The 20,802-nt window shown below is 36.8% G+C and overlaps 1 protein-coding gene and 1 pseudogene across 1 annotated transcript in view; one reads left to right on the top strand and one right to left on the bottom strand.

Moving 5' to 3' along the window:
- The window catches only part of CNTN6 (contactin 6), a 270,310-nt gene that overhangs the window by 23,739 nt on the left and 225,769 nt on the right, over window positions 1-20,802 (top strand).
- On the bottom strand, window positions 5,428-8,417 carry LOC123799227 (small ribosomal subunit protein uS2 pseudogene; annotated as a pseudogene).

The raw sequence follows: 20,802 nt of genomic DNA, 5'->3' as shown, positions 1-20,802 counted from the left end.
GACTTCATAAAAGTGTAATTTTTAGTCTCAGGATGTTAAGCAAAGAGATCTTTCACCCTGTGTTCTCCCTTGAAAGACTCATAAAACCTAGGAGAACAAGCAGCAGAAACAAAAATTCCATTGTTAATGAAACAGAGACTAGTAAAACTCAAAAATACAGGAACACAAAACAGAAGGATACATGGTGAAAGGAAATGCAGAGAGGAAGAAAGTCACACCAAAGTCCTCTGACACAAAGAAAGCTGTAAGAAGTAAGTGAATTACCTTGCAGATTCCCCAAAAAGGATCAGGAGCAGAAGCCACCTTGTAACATGAAAGTTAGTAGTAGAAGGTATGCTGAGACTGAAAATAGAAGGCTTATATGAAAGTCTTCCACTTGGGCTCCCATCAGTTAACTGTCTGTCGGTCTCTCTCTCACACACACACCCACACATACAACTTATGGGAAACTGGAGGAATATTTGCAGAGAAATTGAGCTAGGGAGGCTGTAAACTTTCAGTCTTAAGACAGAAAATAATATAGCATGAGACTTCAGATAGAAAACTGAGAGTTTAGTTGATCCTTCTTTGGAGAAATGGAAAGACTCAAAGTGTAGATTCATAAATATCCATGTTTAGGAATTTTTCAATGAAAAATAGAGTCAACTTTGATAACCTAAGAATTAAAATCACCAGCCAATAAATCACATACATAAATAGAGATACATGAATGAATAGCTAGGGCTACTAGACATTTAAGGAAGCCCTCAGTAAAAGAGGGTGAGGCCTACAACTAAATAACAACTATTAAAAGCATTTTAGGAATTAGCAATAATATGTAAGTTGTAATTTGTAAATTGTGAGATTAAAGGGAATTATCCAGAAAGGAAACTTGAAATAAAAATAAGTTGATAAGAGTGGCAATAAGATAAGAAAGTTAAGGAATTAATGTATAAAGTTCAACATCCGAGGAAAATTCTAAAATATAGATAAGATATAAAAAAAAGTAGAAGGGAATATAACATAAAACGTATTATCACAAAATAGCCCAATTGTAAAAGGTAGAGGTCTTAGGATTCAAAGGATTCCAGTATCCAACACAATGAATGCAAAGACCCAAATCTTGGCATAGTAGGAAAAGGTGAAGCAAAATAAGAGGGTAGAATGAAAACTTTTCCATACTCTTAATTTTTTTGAAATTTACTTTCCATAAGCAGACATTTAGGGAAATGCTCCAAAAACCAGGGAATAGACCAATAAGGAGAGAGACTAAGGGAATCCCCTGAATAACAGCATCCACAAGACTAGAGAAGAACAAATGCATCTTAGAGCAATGTATGAAGGACTTCAAAGGAATAACTTGAGGGAAATCAAAGGAATGGACTGATTATTTGGCAGGATTGACCAGGAGGACATTTGTAGCAAAAGGGTTTTACAGACCTCTTTAAAAGCAAAGCAGATTCATTCATACATGCTAAGACATCAAAGGAAATGAAGCTATGGAGAAATTATTACCTCTCAAAATGAAAAGTTGTTTAAAGAAAAGAAAATGCCATATTATTTGGATATGCAGTAGACAGTATTTGGGTAGTCATAACCGTTAGAACACTGAGTATGGATTTAAAAAAAAAAAAACAAGATAGGATTATGCTGGGGGACCTGGAGAGGACAATAAGGATGTAAAAGAAATATTGTCACCTGTTGTAACTGGAGGCCAATGGAGAATTCTGTCTTATAAATCAAGATATCATAACATGCATATTATTTAAAGATAGAGAAGTAAATGCCTGTGGAAACATTTGGAAGACTGAAAGTGGATACTTACAGAGTATAGACTAGGGAAATCTACATTCTTTGTTGTTACTGTTCTCAGACTTCTCACACTTTTTGGCTTCTTAAATATATATGTATGTGTTATTTTGATAAGAATATAAGTAAATTTTAAAAATAGAAAGGATTTCTGAAGAGATTTGGAATACTATTTGGTGTTTTCAAGATTATCAAGGACAAAAGAACATGGTAGCCAGAGAGAGAAGGAAGATTAAAAGCAAACAATGGAAATAACAAGTCCTGTCCATGGAGCTGCAATATGGCTGACAGTAAGAAACAGAGATGCAATGTGGCATAATGGTTAAGGTTTTAGGCCCTGGACTCTGTCTTCCTGTTTTTGTATTATGGCTTCACAACTTGCTGTATGTTCTTGGTCAAATTAGTTAACCTAAGTTTCTATGTCAATTTCCATATCAGAAAATTGAGGGGGTTGTGTGGGTGGCTTCGTTGGTTAAGCATCTGACTCTTGATTTCAGCTCGGGTCATGATCTCAGGGTTGTGAGATAGAGCCCTGCATCAGCTCTGCACTGGGTGTGGAACCTGCTTAAGATTCTCTCTTTCCCTCTCCCTCTGCCCCACCTACTCTTGCTATCTGTCTCTCTGTCTAATAAAAAAGAAGAAAAGAGAGAGAGAGAGAAAGGAAGGAAGGAAGAAGAAAGAAAGAAAGAAAGAAAGAAAGAAAGAAAGAAAGAAAGAAAGAAAGAAAGAAAGAAAGAAAGAGAGAGAGAGAGAGAGAGAGAGAAAGGAAGGAAGGAAGGAAGGAAGGAAGGAAGGAAGGAAGGAAGGAAGGAAGGAAGGAAGGAAGGTAGAGAAAAGAAAGAAAAGGAAAGAAAGAAAATTGGAGACATTAATTAGTACTGTAGGAGACTATGCTGCATCCTGTTAGTATGTCTCTAAGCTTACCCACAGATGGCACTGGAGAAACCCAAGCTTCCCTTCTTCAAACTCCTGTGTTGCTCTTTGCTTTTTCTGAGAGCTTCCAGGAGTTTTCTCATCAACACATAAAGCAAACTGGAAGTGCTAACCAGAAGCGCCAGGGATTTAATGTCCTCAGATGAAGTAAAGAAGTAAGCCAATAATATGCCATCTTTTCCATCCCTTCATGGAACAATCTGAAGTGCATAATATATGGTTCTTCAGAGGTTCTGCAGAGGAACAATGTGACACATTACTAGGTTTTCTTCTGTCTCTGTCTCCTATTTCCCATATTCAACCTGTTTCCTGTAATCACTTCCCAAATAAAGAAGTTCTTATTTCAGAGTCTCCAGTTGAGGAAAGCCAATCTAAACAAATGCATAACCCATGTTTTCAGGAGGATTAAATGTGTATAATCCATACACAGCACAGCTAATTACTGACACTGCTCCAGGCACATAGTAATGTTTGCTAAATATTAATTGTTAATCCATTATTATCATTATTGTTAAATGCCAGGATATGAGGAAAGTCTTTTGCACCACAGTTATGAGCTTAGGCATTATCCTAAGGGTAAAAATAAGACTTTGGTAGGATAGAAGTTAAATCTATAAGACTTAATAACTAACTGAATATGTGGGGGATGGGAGGGAAAAGTTGGGGCTTTGAATGACTCCCAAGTATTTGACTTGTATGATTTGACTTATATGACCATTAATGGAATGGTCATGCCAAGAAATCAGAAGAGGAATGGAGAAATTGTAGTTTTATTTGAAATAAAATTACCTCCTAGAAATAAGTAAACATTTTAAGGAATGTACTGAGCAGGCTATTTTGAAATATTTAAATATTTATTTGATAGAGGTTTCATTGAAGAGAATCAGATTTGGTCAAAAATTGGGTGTCAGAGTCAACACAGATTCCCAAAGAAGGGATCAAGGACTTTAAAGTCTTGCTTTCATAAATGCAGAAAATAAGACCTTCTAGATAAGTGATTTTTTGTCATCATTTTTCCAACTCTCTCATTTATTATTCTGTTCTCTTCTTGAGGTTATGGTTGGTGGACAGGTGGTCAATATAGGTAGCATAATTGCTGAAAGGATGAATATTTATTTATTTCCCAAACTAGTCCAATTCATGTTGTTTTCCTCAATTCAAGTACTGGCCACTTTGTCTTTTATATAGTCAGGTCTCTCTAATTCAAAATTTAATGGAAATGATTTTGGCAACTCCAAGAGACATCTGAGAGTTACATTTAGCATTTGTGTTATTAACGTTTTCTGCCAGACCGATGACCTTCGTGTTAATAATATGGCTGCTTTCCAGTTCTACTATTGAAAATGTCATTTCTCTTTCCCTGTTTTCTTTTATTTACAAATGTATTCTCTGATCCATAAATTTATAAGGTGAGAATGGTGAGTGGCTAGTGTTTTATAGGAGCATACATAAAGGGTAAAATTCACTGATCTATTTCACATCTTTCCACCCACTTAGGGAAGGATTTTGAAAAGAAATCAGTGTGGCAGAAGTGAAGGAGGGAGCTGTTGGAGAGTGTATCACAGGGTTTTCTGATTCCCTCTTCCAAATAATTGTAATACACATTTTTAAGCTAAATTGTTAGCAAACTGATGATTTCAGTTCTTTTAAGTCTGTAGATATAGCTCATAACATGACTATCATTTTATTTATCTATTGGTGGTCTGATTTTCACCCTTAGAATGTTAATTTCTAGGTACATTTGAGAAAGAGAATGAGTAACAGTAGAAAAATTGTGTGTGTATGTGTGTGTGTGCATGTGTGTGTGTGTGTGTGTGTAAGAGAGATAGGAAATTGCAAAATCCAGAGAATGTCCCCTTGGCACAGCTCCACTCTTAGAACACTTTCAACTAAAAACTCCATGATCACAATTATATATATTTATGTTATTTCTTTTTTTTTAATTTTTATTTTGTTATATTAGTCACCATACAGTACAACCCCAGTTGTTGATGCAATGTTCCATGATTCATTATTTGCCTATAACACCCATTGCACCATGCAATATGTGCCCTCCTTAATACCCATCACTGGTATTTATGTTATTTCTTAAAAGTTCTGAAAAATAGTTTAAACTGAGGTGTCTTTACCAGGTTCTGAGAAACTTTGAAAGACAGTGTAAATAGAACAGAGTTCTACATCCACTAGCCTGGTTAGGCTAGTAGCAAAAAAATAAAAGCCATCAACAAGCCTAAAAGAGAATTGCAAATGTGTATAAATGCACAAATTCAAGTATTAGACAAGCATATTTTTCTCTTTATTTTCCTACCCTCTTCTTCATTGGAAGTTTCCTTTACTCCATCTTACTTCTCCCCAGAATATTGTTTTTAGTCAACTTTATTGAGATATAATTCATATACAATGCATGTACACATTTTAAATTTGAATGTGAAAAATGTATATGCCCATGTAACTACCTAACCCCCATCAGGATATGGAATATTTTTATCATGGACAAAAGGTCTTTCTTCATTTCTTTGGAATCAGTTCTACTACATCTCCGACCCACAACCACTGATCAGATTTTGATCACTATAGATTAGTTTTGTTTTTTTCCTGGCTCTAGAGCTTTGTTTAAATGGAATCATACAGTATGTTACTCTTTTATGTTTGAAATTTAGCCCAGCATTTTCTTTCAATTTTTAGAAACTTTATATTCCATCAACCTTATTTCCATTTGGTTTGCCTTCGTGGAAGAGCCCCTGAAGACCACTCAGTGTTTGCTCCCACCCATTCAGTGGCCTAAACAGTGGGAGCTGCAAATCAGTCTTCAGTGGTAGGCTAAGCACTCCAGTCTTCAGTAGGGAACTGCTTAATGGCACAGAGGGCACCTGAACACCTTCAGATCAGTCTGCGGCTTCAGGTTGAGTAGCCTGGAGCAGTCCATTTGCCCTGAAATTCCTCCTTGGTCACAGTCTTTCAGCAGCAACCTGTTCTTGCCTCTCAGTCTTTTCAGGTTCTGCATAGAAGTCGAGATCAGGATGACTTTCCATGGGTGTTTACAGGAAGTGGTGCAATGCATGTGTAGAACTTCCTGGGTCAGCATTCACCACGTCAGACCCACTGAGTGATCTCCTTTGTTATTGTAAGGGATGGCAGTGTCCACATAGTGCAGAGGAGAGTCTGTGTTACACAGAGAAATTGTAGGCAGTTAAGATAAGACGCCTCTGTGAGAGGCTGGTGGTCCATCCTAGGATCAGTAACCACCAGAAGTCTCGGCTCCCGGAAGGCTGCCTGGATCTGGTTAGTAAAGATTCTAGGAGTGAACCAGTAATAGGAGTGGCTTCGGCGGCAGCAGCACACTTCAGCACAGCTCACTGGCCACTATTCCTGGATGGTATGACTGACACCAGCCAGGTTTGCAATGGCAACAAAGGCAGTGGAAGCATCTCTCAGGTTCTCTTAGGTTTTATGATGTAGATGCCATCACTTTTCCTTTTGTAGATGTCCTGTTCCATTTGGAAGTCAGGGTTGGTGCCACGTAAGTGGATTCCTGCTGCTAGGAATTTGAGGACATCCTCCTTCACTTGCAGGACATCAAGGGCTCCAGACACTGTGTAAGTTTCCCTTTAAGTGACAATGAGAACCCCCAACAATGCCATATGGGGCCCTCTCTGGGTAGCATGGAAAAAGCTCTGCATCATGTTTTTGAGATTCATCCAGGTAATCACATGTGTTGCTATCTTTGTTCCTTTTTATAGCTTAATAGTATTCCATTATTTGAATATGCCATTATTTGTTTATCCTTTCACCTACTGATGATATCTGGGTTACTTCCAGTTTAGAGCAATTATGAATAAAGTTGCCATTAACATTTTTGAGCAATTATTTGGTTGGATATATGTTTTCATTTGCCTTGGATTACACCTAAGACTGTAATTGAAGGATTGTATATGCACGTTTGACTTACGAAACATTTTCTAGGGGCGCCTGGGTGGCACAGCGGTTAAGCGTCTGCCTTCGGCTCAGGGTGTGGTCCCGGCGTTATGGGATCGAGCCCCACATTGGGCTCCTCCGCTGGGAGCCTGCTTCTTCCTCTCCCACTCCCCCTGCTTGTGTTCCCTCTCTCGCTGGCTGTCTCTATCCCTGTCAACTAAATAAATAAAATCTTTAAAAAAAAAAAAAAAAAGAAACATTTTCTAAAGTAGTTGTGCCATTTTACATTTCTACCAGCAATATATGAGAATTCCCACTGGTGTAAAAAACATCATTAGAATTTTGATAAGTATTGCTTTGAATCTGTAGATCACATTAGTAGTTGACATTGAGAAATTAACAATATTAAGTTTTCCAATCCATGAATATGGTTTTTTTTTTTTCATTTATTTAGGCTTTCTTTAATTTCTTTCAGCAATCTTTTGTAGTTCTTGGTGTACAAGTCTTATGCCTCTTTGTATATTTATTCATAAGTATTTCTTCTTTTGAATGCTATTGTAAATGGAATAGTTTTCTTAATTTGATTTTTAGATTGTTTATTGCTGGTGCATAGGGCACAACTGATTTTTGTGTGTTGAACTTGTACCCTCAAACTTTGCTGAATTCATTTATTAACTTTAGTAGCTTTTTTGAGGATTCTTTGGGATTTTTTTCCTTTTTATTTAATTATTAATTTTTTGTTTGTTTCGTGTTTTTATTTAAATTCCAGTTAGTTAACATATAATGTAATGCTGGTTTCAAGAATAGAATTTAGTGATTCATCACTTACATATAACATCCAGTGCTCATCACAAGTGTCCTCCTTCTTAACCATTTAGCCTATTTCTGCCCAGCTCCCCTCCATCAACCCTCAAGTTTGTTTTCTGTAGTTGGGACTCTTATGGTTTGCCTCTCTCTCTTTTTTCCCCATGCCGCTGTGTTTATCTGTTTTGTTTGTTAATATGAGATTGTGCCATTTGCAAAGAGGGATGGTTTTATTTTTCCCCTTCTCAATTTGTATCTTTTGTTTTCTTAACTAAAGAATCTTCCAGTATAATTTGAATAGCAATTGTGAAGGAGAGCATACATGTCTTGTTTCTGATCCTATTAGAAAGCTTTCAGTCTTTCACCATTAAGTATAATATTAGCTGTAGGTTTTTCTTAAATTCTTTTTTATCATTTTGAGTAAGTTCTTTTCTTTTCCTAGTTTTCTGAATGTATTTATCATGACAGGGTGTTAGATTTTGTCAAATCATTTTATATGCATCAATTAACATAATCATATTTTTATTCTCTTTAGTCTTTTAATGCATATTTCATTGATTGATTTTCTTATGTTGAACCATCCTTGCATTCCTAGAATAAATCCCAGTTGGTCATGTTGTGTAATCCTTTTAATGTGCTGTTGGACCAATGGTGATTTTGTCCCCTGGATAGACATTTGGCAATGTCGAGATATTGATTATCGTAAGTGGAAGGATGTGCTACTGGCATTTGAGTATAGAGGCTAGAGTGTTGCTAAACAGTCTGCAGTGGAGAGGACAGCTCTCTTTCCTCCACACAACAAGGGATTAGCCATAGCAAGGCGTCATTATTGTCCAGGGTGAGAAAATCTTAATTATGCCAACCCTGCTAATGTTCCTCTAGTGTAGACAACCATTCTCTTTTCTAACCTATTACCTGATCTCACTCTCTTCAGCCTCCTCAAAACACCTCACCTTCCTCCTACTTTCTTCTTTCATGCTCTAGCCATAGCAAACCTCATTTTTTTCTGTCAGCCAAGTTATCTTTTGCTTTCGTCTTCCACACATATATTTCCCTCTGATCAGAACATCACTTTCCCTCTCTCACTCCCCAACACCATCACTAGGTTTCACTCCTACTCATTCTTCAGCTCTCGGTTACTTCCTCCAGGACAGTTTTCTGATTCCCCTTAGATTAAGAAAGGTACTCTTGCAGCATTTTGCCCAAATGCTAGCACTGCTTGTAACATTGCAGTTGTCAGAGTTTGTTAAAATCACATGTTAATTTCAGTAAGGTATTAGAGAATCATATCCAATCCTGTTTGCTCTATTTTTTCATCAATCTTAATTGCTATGTCATCATGACACACATCTTTGCCATTTATGTAGTTGTGTTTTGTTTTGTTTTTTTAAGTTGCAAGAATAAATGAATGAGCCCAAATTCATTTTCCTTTATCTGTAACATTCAGGAAGGGTGGGAATTAAGAAATGTAAGTTAGTGTTTTATGTGTATACATATCTCAGACATGCCTGTGGAACAGAAAGAACCAATTATTTTAATTTTAGTTATCTAAATTTTTGCTACTCTGCCTAATCCATAATTAGTTATTAATTTATCTAATTTTTTTTAATTGTCAAATGGTTAATCCAGTATCTGTTCAAAGATTGAGACACACATCCAGAGTTTTAGAGTTAGTTCTTGAATAAATTATCACATATACAAGCAAGATTTGAAAGTGAAATTTGGGACAAAATAAAGTAGCTCATGTCAGCCTTTTAAATCAATAGGCTTGGAGTATAGCTTTCTAGGAATTTCTGGTTTCCCAGGCAGTGTCCAATTTCTGGAGAGAGAAACAAAATGTAATCTGCACACAGTCAAATGCCAGGGGCAATGTGAGTATTGTGCAAGTTCAAACCAGGTCAGAATAAAAATGACTACTAACCAGCCATCTAGCTTGTAAAATGATATAAGAACTCATTCTCACTTATTGCCCTTTACAAATATTAAAAAATAAGTCATACTGTCAGCAAGATGCCTCCAGTTTCAGTGTTGCTTTAAGTTTCAAGTAGAACTTGGCTGTGATGTGAACTTCTGGAAATCAAAGGCTAGTTTTTCACTTAATCTAATCAAAGTACTGATAATATATCCTAATGGTTATTTGACAAGCCTCAATACACTGAGATAGTATCATCTTAGGAGAAAAGATTTAAGACAAAAACTAACACCACATTATTATGGTGTGCTAGATGTGTTCTGCCCTTGGGGGTTGTAGTTTTCAGTTTGTTTGCTTTATGTTTCTTCGCATTTTTCAAAATTCTAATTTTTTCTTTTACCATTAGCTACATACCAAAACCTCTAGAATTACAGGAGTTTGGTAAGGCCTAACATCTTCTAAATGCATATTATGTTCCTCAGAGTATTTTTGTCTTCCTCGTATGTTTCTCCAAATACTTAAATTGAGAATTGTTTGGAGAAGTTTTGGATTTCATTAACTTATTTTGCTTGCAAACTTTCTGAGCCTTCATTTCCTCAGCCACAACGTAAAGAATTGGAGAGAAAGTTAATCAGTACTTGATATTTTAAAAAAAGCATATACATGTATATGAGTATATACTGATTATAGTTGCTTATTAAAATAAATCTTATTATTCTGGTTAAGGTAAATCAGATTCTCAGACTCATTCCTCACTTTTGTTTTAGCATGCAGTAAGGCAAAAGTACATTTAGCTGGAAGGGTTTTCAGAGATTTGATCCTCTCTAATCAGCTTATCTGAAGTAGAGGCAGTGACTCCCCATTTCATTATACCCCAGGTCACTATCTTCTTATTCCATTTGTTTCCTTCTTCATACTTATCGTGATCTTTATTTATTGTGATTCTGCCTACTTACTTTTTGTCTCTGGCAACACCATCTTTAAAATAAAAGCTCCAGGAGGGCAGGGCTGTGTTTGCCTTGTTCAGTGTTTTTTTTTTTTTTTTTATCACTGACATGAAGAACACTTAGTAGGTCATCAACCAATATTTGTTGAATTAGATTTTTTTGGTTGCAGATATCACATTTTAGGGACTGAAATCAATGCCCTAGGTAAAGCCAGAAGAAATGAGAAAGGCTTTCACAAAGATTGCATAATCTTTACATTTAGAGCCTCTTCCTGTGTATCTTCTGCATGCCTCCACCTCCTGCTAACACCAAGTAGGAACTTCCGACATAACCAAAGGAAGGATAGAAGGAAAGCCATTTGGAGGAAAGTACTTTTCTCGCTGGTTCTGAATCTCTTGTCTCCTAATAATCTGATAGGTCATCAATACATCACTGGTGGCTTAACCATTCTAAATGCTATATATTATATGTATCAGATATAGATATAGATACATATAATAATATAGGCTATATAAAATAATATAGAAATATACAATCAATATATAACTATTATAATATGATATAATATATAATGCATGAATTATGATTATATACATTTCATATATTTTATATGTATTGTATATACTTCATATATACTTTTGTAAAAGTATTTGTTTATTTGCACATATAATAACAAAGTTAAAAATGCCTCTTTTTGGGGCGCCTGGCTGGCACAGTCGTTAAGCGTCTGCCTTCGGCTCAGGGTGTGATCCCGGTGTTCTGGGATCGAGCCCCACATCAGGCTCCTCCGCTGGGAGCCTGCTTCTTCCTCTCCCACTCCCCCGCTTGTGTTCCCTCTCTCGCTGGGTGTCTCTCTGTCTGTCAAATAAATAAACAAAATCTTAAAAAAAAATGCCTCTTTTCCTTTACTAAGAGATATGGAAATGTGGTTGCTTAAAGACATACCCTAGCACAGTTTGATAATAATTACACAACAATCACAAAAAAAGAAAATTTATTTGTCATTTATAATAAATTATTAATTAATTAGAACTTTATAGAAATTTTTCTTATTATATACCAATAATATTATTATATAATGGATAAAAGAAGGAAAACTCCATAAGATTGATACTTTGTGTATCATAAACCAAATCCATTTTCAGTTACATAAATTCTTTGAGTTCTAAATGTTTCAAGTCAAATTTGTCTGTATTGATATATACTGTCAGAAATATATGTAAGCACATAGACCTCTCTGACTGTACTTTATTCCTCTATAATCATGAGATTCGATTAAGGCCAATTATTAGATTTCAGCTGATACAACCAGAGGAAGTTTGTCAAGTCAATAAATTAGTTTCATATCTTGTTTATAAAAACAATATAATGATTGAATTTTTCACTTTTTAATCTGTTACTTTGATATCAAGTATTCTCAGCATTAAATGTATTTTTTTATTGAATTCCTGCCTACTATTGAATAAGACAACCTAACATATAATGAGAGGATCATTTCTGTTTTCCCAGAATTTTTTAGGGCCTTCCATTAAGCTAAAGCAATTGTTGAACTGATATTCTTAGTATGTGAAACTTTAATATTTATATGGCCATTCAATTTTATGTGAGTGTATATATACATAAAACATAGATTGTTCAAGAAAAAAAAAATTGAGAAAAGTACCAGAGGTTTTTGTTGTTGTTGTTGTTGTTGTTGTTGTTGTTTAATTGAGGGAGTACCCACTGCAGGACCTAGAGATTCAAAAATTTATAACAGGGAATCATTGTCTTCAAGAAATATTCTAAATTATGTACCAGCCAGATTTATGTAATTGTCTTCCCTTTAGCTACTCTTAGATTTTACCTTGAAATGGTTTAATTAATTTACTATTGATTGAATTATAGAGACACAGTCCTATCCTACCCGAGTCAATTACCTCATCATTTTGAAACTGCTATCTCTCATGTCAGAATATTTTTTCATACCACAGCTTTCAACATTACTTATGCACCATAAATGTATTTTGATATTTTGTTTTATAATGCTTACTTTGTTGCATTCATGCCCACATGATGATGCCTTGAGGTAAAAAAAGATGACATATGTCATGCCCCACCCCACCTTGTGATCCCCCATTAATCTAGGACCAACTATCATCTTCCTTGTCATCAGGTCAACTACTTTAATTCAGTCTAGTTTGACTTCCTCCCTGCTCCACAATTTGTCAGTTAAAAAACTAGCATCCAAACAAGCAAAGTACATTCCTAAAGTCACACAGAAAATTGGAGACAGTACGTACAGCAGAACTCAGGTATATAGATAAACAGTTGTCCTATAGAAGCCTCAAGGGATGGAATCACTAGTTTAGAAGTGAGGAATTTAGCTGTTCTGATTTTAGGGAGATAAAGTCACCAGCTGCTAACCTAACTTTTTTTCTTTTGAATGTCAACAACCTCCTACAGATGTATGTACTGCTACACAGCAACATTGTGGTAGCTGTTTGTTTCTCAAGTTTTTGATCCAGTGACAACATGAGAACTTCTGATTTTCCCTTTAGCAACCCAAATATATTCAAATTATAAATTGAAAGATATTGGACTTCTAATAACTCAAGCTTTCTGTGTACTATTAAGTTTTACAAAGCTATTTTGGATAGGTAGTTTTTCATTTCTTATCTCATCTAATCTTCATTTCAATATTGGAACAACTAAGTATATGCCTTCTTTTATTTATATGGTTTCCTTTTTAGTATTTACATAAATAGATATAGGTGGAAAATGAGTAAAATATATTCCAGGAAGGATATTAGAATACTAATATAGCTAATGCCATTCTTGGGAACCATTTAGGAAAAAACGGATTCATTTAAAAAAGACAGTTATAGAACATTACCAATCATAAAAGAGCAGCGGAGTGCTCTTCTAGAACTGTGGCTCTGGAGAACATGTACAGAGCAGTATGAGTACCACAGACTGCAGCGTTTGCTTAAAATTTTGTGCATATGTTACATGTCAGAGGGCTCAGTTTTTCCTGTTTGCCTGGGATGGTCCTGATAAAAGAATTCAAAATATTGCATCCCAGGAAACCCTCCATTCACAGGCAGCTCAGGTAATTTGGTCCTGTTGGTCTGGCCAAAAGTTCTGAGTGAAAAAGTAGCCAGGAATGCATTGTCTTTGGGCATGTAGACACAAGTTGGAAGAAAATTTGGACTGATTTTTGGCTTCAGCCTTTCCTAGTTTTGTGTCCTAAAGCAAAATCACCCAACTGTTCACTTTCACTCCCCATTTTTTTCCCTAAAATATGAGTAATACTTTTCTCACATGTTTTTATAAAGTTTAAGTAAAAATAAGAATGTGAAATGTACTCTAATATTCAAAATGCTATATAAATATGTTTTGCTTAACTCTGACAAGTTTGTAACACCAGCGTTGGTACATACAACACTTTCTATGTGATAACTGCTGGAAGCATATATACTATAATTTGAGTGTTAAATGTACATGACTTGGTTTTAGATATGAGTTTCTGTGTATTTATCAGTATTGATTTCAAGTCCCAGGTCATGCTTTTGGAAACTATTTACATCAGGCCATGTTTATTTGTATAAGATAACTTTTGTCTTCTTTTTCAATTTTCATCATTACCCTTATTAAATACTAAATCCTTTTGAATATATATATATATATATATATATATATATATATACACACACACACACACATGCATGTCTAGGTAGACAGAGATATGTTTCCTTAATGTGCCATTTAAAAATTGGTTTGAAAGGCCAAATCTTAATTTTTAGTGTAAGTAATCTATTAAAAGCCCTGTCTTCTCTGTACTTACTGAAAAAACCAATACAAAATAAGAAGATTGATTAATAGCCATAATCTTGGTATTCTAGTAGTAAAAATCCTTCCTGAAGTCCAGTCTTTATAAAAGGCACTGACTGTACTTTAAGGCTAATGTCTAGCCGTATATGTAATAGATGGCAGAAGTTTAATAATTGTAGCTGATGCTGTCCATTTGCTGAGTGAATATCCCACACCACTACCCACCCCCAAGACTGACCACTACAACCCTGATGACTAGCTAATACTGCGGATACCCATCTCTGGCTGTTTTTTCACATGGTAAACATGCTTGCTTCCATGTGGGACAAACTAGAACTGCCTGAGAGTTAATGCTCCCAGAAGTAACCCTCAATCAACAATGGATGGGGAAATGATAAAGAAATACCCATACTCTCCGTGTCCTTCAGTTGGGATAACTATACATTTTTCTGTACCCAGCGTTCCCCAGAGAGACTGAGATTCAGTTGGCCACAGTAATAATAGGTCTGTTAACAAACCTTTATCTTCATTTTCTTTCTGAGTAATCTCTCTTTTGCTATTTCTTGGGATCACCTCCCAAAAAATCTTCTTGAATTCAAGTCTTTAATTCATAATCTACTTTGAGGGGAACCCAAAATAAGAAAATAATGTTTGATAAAGAAGTTAATCCACCTCTATGAAAAGATACACTCGTACACAGGTAAGCCTCTACCTCTTTGTGTCAACATACAAATCATGTCATCTTTCTCTAAGTTGGTTTATTACAAGTGTTACAAATGGAACTCAGTTAAGATTTGGAGAGAGTAAGTCCTTTCTTAATTAAGATAGAACTTATTATTTTCCTTTGTCTCCAGAGATTCTTTCAATATAAATAATAAAGTTGAAGTCATAGAATATAAAGAACAGCAAAGGAACTGAGAACTATTTTTTCAACTGGGAGGTTAACTCATTAAGATAAGAGGCAGACCCTGGAGATGTTCCATAAAACTAAGTTCTGCTAAATCCTGCTCTGATATCTTCTCTGTGATAAAAGTTCTTGACACTTAGCAGAAGTTGGTGTCTTGGTATTCTACCTGTGAATGGTAAGTCTGCAGGGGAGACGGAGGACTATGATATGTATCCTAGAAATTCAGCACGAGAGCTCAAAACTAGGTAGAGTGTGAATTATGAGCCACTAGTCACATAAAGCCTGATGGTCATGTCTCATAGCATGTTCTGCCCTGGGATATGTGGTACACAAAGGGAGGTTCTTGTTAATGCTGGTGGGAGCTATGTGCAAGCTTCCTCATGAATAGTTAGTCCTTCAGAGTCTAATCAAAGACTGCTTAGGGGGTTGTTCTCCTTGAGTTAATGGAAGTATGAGTGTTCAATGAAGGGAAATTAGCCCCAGAAGACAGGGAAGCAAATTAAACCTTTATTTTGATTTGAATTGGGAGTAAATAAAGTGTTCACTGCTCACTAAACTCAAGTGAAGTTAACATGTGAGAATGAATGGAGACAAACTTCTCTTGTGTGTCAGGGAAGACCTCAGGGCACTTTGCACCCAGGAATCTCCTGGGGCAGAGCTGAGATGGAGGTGGCCATTCATCATACTCCGGGGGTGATGGGGATTTTCAGTAAATGCCGTATCAATGTAGTTAAATCTTCCCAGAACCAATAAAAATGCCCTTGCCTTTTCTACCCTCTATTACAAGTAATTGCTATTCATCTACTTATGGATATCTTGGAAGTAGTCACAGAGTACTTGGAGTGCCTGGGGGATGAAAAGTTTGAAGGAAAAATGTAGCTGTACATCATTGGCATTCATGAGAAAATTCACATTAGATGTTTGAAAGGCAGGTCCCCAGGAGGCAATAGAGAAATCAGGAACAATATTGTGCCAAAAATACTACGGTGGCTGGGACATCAGGGAGTTTATGTCAGGTAGAGTGAAGGAAAGCATTTTGGAAAGAAAAGATGTATGTGCTTTTCTATATGCATTTAGTTTATTTATATGTGTACATCCCCTGAAAAACTAGTATGTTCTGGGAATTGACAACCAGATTGGGCCTAAAACTTGTGAAATATGCAGCTGTGCTTGTATTTCTTTGACTCTAAAACCTCTGAATAACATCTTGCAACATGATCAATACACTTTCAGACTCATATCCTTTTAAATCTGTTTGTAACCAGTAAGCCAAAAATGTCTCGTACCCGGGTACCATTTTACATTTGGGAAGGCAGATTTAAGCCACTAGAAACCCCGATGCAGAACCTGAAGTTGTTGACTTTTTCTGAAAGTTATGCACCTCTTCTGGGACCTAAAGATCAATTGTCCCATTGATGTCATACCAGACACATGGGTAAAAAAAAGATATGAAGAGGTGGGTGGGTGATACCATCCTTGCCTGGAGTCACTTTAGTGCAAAAAGAATTCTTCCTTCACATATATTCTCATTCTCAACTGTTCAGTCACTTGAAGGCAGGTAGTCCAGGTTAAGCCTACTTATTTCTGTTCACTCCCCTTATTTAAAGGGTCTAATGTATCACCTTCAAGGAGATTATGCTAAATTCTATCAAGATAACAAAGAGAAGAGTAACTCTCAAAATTATTATTGCTTCTGGATTGCTTTTTCCGTAACACCCTGAAATAAATTTAAATCTCTCCTAAGTACCAACAAATCACCCATTCACTCAGTGAATTAATGTAACTTAACCCTTCCCATGTACAAGGACACATACACAAACACACACACACACACACACACAACCCTGAAAAATAGATGGTGCAAAATAGATCATGAAAAAGCAGACATACCTTAAATGTTTCATTCATTCCTTCATTAAAGGTAAATCAATTAGAAGTTGAAAGGAAAGCAAAAGCATTTCTAAGTGAAGGTATAATAAAAATCTTCATGGAATAAAGGTCATCGGATCTTGGTAGAATGCTAAAATTAGAGAATTCTGGGAAGATGGACCAACATAATCAAAGATAGAAGCATCCTTGAAAATGACCTGATCTTTCAAATTTGGTTTTTTTGTACTTAATAATGATGATAATGATGACAGTAATAATAGCAACTATTATTTGTTGAGCCCTGATTTCATCTGGACGCTCTTCTAAAGCAGTTTATATGAATGAACATGTCCTCAACTCAAACCTGGAAAGAAGCTATTATTATTATCCTCATTTTACTGAGGAGGAAACTGAGGCACAGAAGACCTAAGTAACCTGTACCAAGTCCCTCCCTTAGTGAGAGGCAGAGGCTGGACTTTGGCTACAAAGCATGGGCTCTTACCTACTACTGCCTTCTCTTGAGGAGCCCAGCAGAGCCACTGTGCCAATGACTAGTTTTCTTCTCATTTCCCTTCAGACATGGATGGTCTGACAGAACCAATGCCATCTTTGAGAGCAACTCTCTGCTCTTATTCTCACTACAGCCCCTCCTTCCTTAGACCATTTCCCCAATTACCTTCACATTCAACCTGCCTCCTGTGTTAGAAACCAATTAATATTCTTTTCAGAGTAATTCTAAGCACATATATCCAGATAGCTGACAACAATCCTTTGCTTCCTGTATATAATAGGAAAAGGGCCCTTGTCTTGAAATCAAAAGATCTGGGTACAAGGTCCAGCTCAGGGACATACCATCTATGTGCTTTTGACCTAATAATACTTGAAGTAGTGTTACATTATTGGAAAGTTACCCTCTTACTTGTCTCTGTTGAATTGCCTGCTCTCTCATCTCAATTTAGAATTCTGAGACCCAAAATGTTGCTGAACTTAACTGAAATTATGTCAGTGATTACAAGCAGTGGTGGACTCTCTCTGCCTTTGGATTCCTGTTCAATTCCCCCTTCCCCCAACACCAGGCCAGTCTACCCTTGGGAACGCTCTGCAGAAGGCACCGAGTATGGTTTTCACATCCTCTCTTAACTCCCTCCCCACTGTTAATAGCTCACAAGACTCTCCCCTTGATCTGGATGCAAATTAGGCTTACAGTTTTGTCCCAAGTCATCATAGGATACATAAATAAAACAGTGCTTTTATAAGAGTATGCACACTTTATCCTGTGTGGGTCTAGGAAAGTTAGTTAACCTCTCTGAGCCTTACCTTCTTTTTCTTGGTAATTTAAGAAATCAAAATGAGACATTTTATTTGAGAAAGCACCTTTCACACTATAGATCAGCTTACAAAAGTGGGTACTATTTATATGAACATGAGTTTTAAGTATTAGAAGGCAGTTAAGTCCTCTTAGTAAGAGGGCAAGAAGCAGATGTGAAGTGGGGGAAATCAGTGACAATATCTTAGTGCCCTCCCCTTGGGAAAGTGTCTGGTCAGGTCAACAGGTGCATTTATTTTGCCTGCAAAGACTGTCTCCAAAGGTGATAGAATGTGCCAAGGTCTGGGCATGAGGTTGGTCCCCCATGCCTCTTGCTATAGTCTCTCCTCTCATGGCCCATGTATTTAACCAGAATAACAAACCTTCAACAAAAAAGACTGATCCACACTTCTGTAACTTCAAAAAGCCAAGGAACGGGGCACTTAAGAGACTGAGGTGTAATGGCATTCCCTGTTCCCAAATGAGTTATTTTTTTCTCCTTTTTATTTTTATTATTTTCAAAATTCTAGCCTCTCAATAACAGAGGAATTTCCCAGACTTTTGCAGCAACAGTGTTGATAGGCAACTGCATTTTCCTCCTGAGGCGACTCCTATTTCCGTGAGGTCAGGACTGCCAATGGGAGCACATATCAGGGGACAGGTTGATGGAAGAGAAGGCAAAAGGTCCAATTGTCCAGGGGCCAGGGACCGTGAACCTTAGCCAAAGGGAACAGAATGGAATCAGTGTACATCCTGCTGTGAGTGTTCACTATTTTTTTCACCCTTTCTCCCTTAATGGATAGCCTTGGAAAAAAGTGTGTTCTTTCTCAGCAGAGTACCTACAACTGCATAATTTTAATGTATTCATGATAATATGAATATATAGATTTTCTTTTAATAATTCTCTTCCAGGTAGGTCAGAAAATTCACACATCCAGGCATTAAAAAAAGAAGATATGCCATTAAGTGTGGTCAGAAAATCACTGATTCTCATGAAAGTGATTAGAATCCAGCCAATTTTCCTAATCAGTTATGCAGGAGAGAGAGACACTTTAGTCATTTAATCCCTGATGTATATCTTGGGCTTTTTCCAATTTAGAGAGCTCTCTCAAATACTTTATTTAGGTGATCCATGCAAAAATTAGGAACAGTCAGTGCAACAGATACTACTATCCCAGTATTTACTGTGAGCAACCTAAGAACAGAGTTTATAAGACTTACTCAGATTCTGTCACTAGCTGTTGGCAGAGATGGGACTTGGAGATCTTTGCATTTCTGGTCCAGGGCTCTTTTGTCTGAATCAGGTTTTTCAAAGTGCTTCTTTGGAGCATTTACCCTAGGAAAAGCACTGTAGAAAACAGAATCCAAGGATCCTGGAAGCCTGAGCAACACTATATACCATACCTTTGTCTTCAAATGTTATGATCTACCTTGAAATAGCAGAGACAGTGGAAAATCCTGCAGGAATTTGTTCACCTTATTTAACCTTGTGTTTTGCATAGTATTTGACTGCATGCTACTTTTTTTAAAAAGCCTGAAAAGCACACGATGGGAACCCTTGCCCAGTGCCGTATAGCTTTATAGCAATTCAGGTTCTTCACACCGAAGGAGGAATCATCCATTTGCAACTATAACAGGGAGAGATCTTTTCTTTTTGAAGCCTAAGAAATTTGAGCTGTGTCTCACAGAGCCAGATTTGGGCAAAACTGTAAAGCCTATAAAATTGACCATTGTGGTGGAAAGCACAGACTCAGGATTCAAACAGACACTGGTTAGATGAGGGACTTTGCTGATTAGTTGGCTACACTTTGTCCAATTCCTAACCCCTCCCAGCTTTAGTCCCCTCAACTGTGTAATGAGAGCCATCATTGTACATATCTTGTAGGACTGCTGAGAAAATTAGATGAGACAGTGCACATACAACATAGAGCCTGGTGAGTGTTCAAAAAGTCGTATTACTATTCTTCCTGTGATCTTCCCTTTCAGCCAGCCCCCTGGTATCTCATTCTTTCTCCTCCTCCTTCTATTTCTCTGTGCTGTCATACAATCCAAAAGGACTCTGCTTCCAGCTTTTTCACCCAGGTGGTGTCAGGCAGAGATGGCAGAAACCAAGCAAGTGGCAGGAAAGAGTGAGATGGGGTGGGTCAGGGACAGTTGAGGTCCCCCAGACACAGGTAAACAGTGGAAAAGGGCCAAGCACTCCTGAAACTGGTTGCTGTTAATGCATTTTTGTAGTATTGTTACTGTGTGGAAGTGTGGACCCAGTGATGCCAAATCTTCAGATTTTAAAAAAATTCTTTCTTTAAATTCAATTTAGTTAAGATATACTGTATTATTACTTTCAGAGGTAGAATTTAGTGATTCATCAGTTGCACAGAACACCCCGTGCTCATTCCATCAAGTGCCCTCCTTAATGCCCATCGCTCAAATTATCCCTCCCCCCAATTCACCTCCCCTCCAGCAAGCCTCAGTTTGTTTCCTAGGGTTCAGCGTCTCTTATAGTTTGCCTCCCTCTCAATTGTCTTATTTTATTTTCCTTCCCTTCCCCTATGTTCATCTGTTTTGTTTCTTAAATTCCACATATGCGTGAAATCATGTGGTATTTGTCTTT

Source organism: Ursus americanus, chromosome 14 (assembly GCF_024610735.1).
Source record: "Ursus americanus isolate L20-20 chromosome 14, mUrsAme1.1.p, whole genome shotgun sequence".
In the NCBI taxonomy this organism is placed as follows: Eukaryota; Metazoa; Chordata; class Mammalia; order Carnivora; family Ursidae; genus Ursus; species Ursus americanus.
The sequence above is the reverse complement of the archived record's forward strand: the minus strand, read 5'-3'. Positions and strand labels throughout refer to the sequence as shown.